This window comes from Trachurus japonicus, chromosome 3 (assembly GCF_045865225.1).
Source record: "Trachurus japonicus isolate A0001 chromosome 3, Traja_1.0".
NCBI classification, from domain to species: domain Eukaryota; kingdom Metazoa; phylum Chordata; class Actinopteri; order Carangiformes; family Carangidae; genus Trachurus; species Trachurus japonicus.
Genome location: NC_140909.1, coordinates 40,052,713 through 40,056,171, shown reverse-complemented (window position 1 = coordinate 40,056,171; position 3,459 = coordinate 40,052,713).

Below are 3,459 nucleotides of genomic sequence, written 5' to 3'. Positions count from 1 at the left end.
GATAAAACTGCATGTGGCTAGAACTAAACAGGCTGTCAAAATCACACACATACACAAGCACGCACGCACACACACACACACACACACACACACACACACACACACACACACACACACACACACACACACACACACACACACACACACACACACATGGCTTGACTTATGTAATAGTTAGCAAAACAGTTTATTGCGAGTAGATTTTGAAAGTTAGATTTAATCAAGCCTTCATTATTTATGCATTTATTTCAAATATTTACAGAACTGAGCAAGGCTACATACAAGAATGTGGGTAACTGCCTCTGGGGCCCAAGACCCCATGGAGCCCTTAAAGGCTTCATCCTTTTTTAGCTACATTTAAACACATTGCTAATTTCATCTAAGATTCCATTAGATCTATCTACTCATATTTATACAGGCAACTTTATTCCCACTGTGGGATTATAGCAAAAAACAGGTTAAATTCTGGGTGACAAAAAGATGAAGGTTGGGGCCTAACAATACATTTTTGCCTTACAACCCCAGTTTACCCAGATAGAATGGCGCTATCTAATCAAGATACAGAGGTTCTGTTTAAACTGGGCAAAGACTACATTTCCAAAGGCAGAAATGCTTTATTTATTCTTTGTGAATAGTCTTGAAAACTCCCCAAATTAAATCATCCATCTGTTTCAGTTTATCTGTGCAACATAAGTATAGTCCAAAGAGAGCCATGATGTTCTTATTTCCCTCCACAGAGTAATAAAGTTTTAGTTTTTTAACTTTAAAAGGAAAATGGACTCATTTTTTCTTTTCCATTTTATTTTTGGAAATCCACATATTCTTAATTATGCAACTGGCAGTTTGTAGCTGCTGTTGCATAAGGATTCATCCCTGTGTATGTGTGTGTGTGTGTTTGTTATACAAAGGCTTATGGGGTTTGACATTCGGCATCTCTAACACAAGACTTTCCAGTAATTGCTGCTGGGTTGTTTGTCTCCACATGGGTAAATAACTTAGGAGCAGTGGTAAGATGGAAGACGATAGAAGTCACGCACACCCACAAGCTGAGCCACTGACTTGCCTCAGCTTGTCAGAGGCACGAACAAACTACACCTCCTCTACAAGGTGGCAGTTTGGTTTGCAGCACGACTCAGCCCCCAAAACCACAGCTATAGTGTGACATATGCACACTCTCTCTCTCACACGCATGCAGACGTACATCCCCCTCCCTCACACACCCACTGGCCCACAGACACACACACACAGTGTCAAGGAGTCAAAGTGCCAGATGTACAATAGAGTGTATAGCACAGCTGAGCTCACCACAGAGAGAATGATAGTCGGACAGTTCTGGGTGTGAGGCTGCCTTTGTTCTTCAAGCTTCAAAAGACAGACTTTATTGTGTTAAAGACCGTTTTCCAAACTTGGATGCCCTATTTGCGCGTGCTTGAAAGAGTTGTAAAAAGTTGTGAATCCTCTGCACAAAGAGACGGGTGCATTTGCTGGGTGTTCATTCACCAAGTGCAGTTTTCAAAGCAGTGTGATGCGTAAAAAAAGGTGTCAGCCTTGCTGAGCCAAAGCAGAAAAACCAGTGCATTCAATTACACATCAAAACATTTAGTCACCTGTTTCTTTCCCATCATTCACTATACTGAACTCTGTGATTAAGTCAAATTAAAAAAACGATCCAGGCCTGCACATGAAATGAAGTTCACACGCGTTTTTTTTCTCATCCGAGTGTCTTTTGTTTTCTAAGTACAAATCTTTAATCACTGTCTCCATTGACAGTTCACAGTGGAACAAGAATAGTAGCATTGACTTATGGTTACCATTTTGGTATGTGTGTAGGCCTACAGCCACACTGACATGCATGCAGCCGTGCCCCTCTCTGTGCACAGTGTGTAGTTTGTGCTAAAAATACAGCTGGCTTGAGGCTCAGCAGGACAGACACCTTTCCTTTTATCTATTTTGGTCACACACATCAGTGTATATTTTTCTATCTGCTAAAGGCATCTCAAGGTTCTTTCTTCATACTTACAGTTTTTCTTTTTTTTTGGATGAATATATTTTACACTGCACAACAATGTCTTGAGTTTAAAAAAAATACTCCTTGTTATAATAAAACTGGAGGATTTTAAAACATGCTGTTAAATCAGTAGTGTGTTTTGATAGTTTGACCCAGTGAGAGGGTTTAATATGTGGTGGTTTTCGTACTAATGGCCATCAACAGCTCTGTGTCTGTGGTATAACAATCAAGTCTACAGCTGTAAAACGCACCACTCTCTCCCTCTCTGGTGTGTTGGCAGGTTGGAGGAGCGGGCTGGAGGAGCGTGCGGCCATGTGTCACATGCTGAGGCCCTGCGGACCCTCTCCCCTCTCGGCACCTGTTTACACCCCCAGGGGACACGACCGGCCAAGACAGCTGGTTTGTTTTGGAGAAGTGTAGGGCGAGACAGGGCGGATATGGGGGTGCAGGATGGGGGATGGGATTACAGATGGGCCCAAGTAGGTGGGGGGTAGGACATCGTATAGAGTGGGGGCCGTGGGGGCTTCTGTGAGAAGAATTACTGAGCACAAAAGGCACGTCAGCAAGACTGAATGGGCAGTGACCACGTACAATCCGATGGATGATAATGACATTGTGCTGGCCTCAACCTCAGGGGACTTGGTCCTGTGTGTGTGTGTGAGTGTGTGATGTCAGCTGGTGTCCCACTGGAGTAGAAGCAGAGAGATTAAACTGTGGGTCTCTGGTCAGATAAGATAAGAACACAGATGACCCAATGTTTGGCTAGATTTAGGGGAAAACTACACTTGATGGGAAGAATATTTTAAAATGTATAATTTCATAAATCAACTGCTAATTTTAGGAAGCTTCAGGATTGGATAATTTAAAAAATCCACTATTTGCAAACTTTACACAATATTATTTAATACACGCTTCCACATAATTAACTCCAGTGTACCCTATCCAGCGTCTTTGAAAAGTTCCAAAGACTTTGATAGGTTTAATATTTTTCAGTGATTGTAGAAATATTAAGATCCTAAAAGTATCCACTTGTTCTTAAATGATCAAAATACACATTACACAACATACTCCTGTTTTTCTTGGATTAATGCAGTACTAATGTGAAACTACAGTAAGTTCTGTTACATACTGTTTATACTATATATTTACAGTTATTCTTCAACAATGCATCATTTTAAAATTTCCTTTTGTGTGTAAGGAAATAGGTAATCTAATAGGTAAACTTTGGAAACTTTGGTTCTGGGATAAAGTACCTAAAATATGAGGTGAAAAATATATAAAACTTGTAGTTTACACCAGTGGTTCTCAAACTTTTTTAGATTAAGGACCCCTAAACTGACACAAATTAGACCACGGACCCCCCATTGGACAACATTTTGAAACAAACACCAGAAATACACAAATATTTGTTCTGAGACTGAATAACGTTACTTTTTTTAGTCAATGTGTGT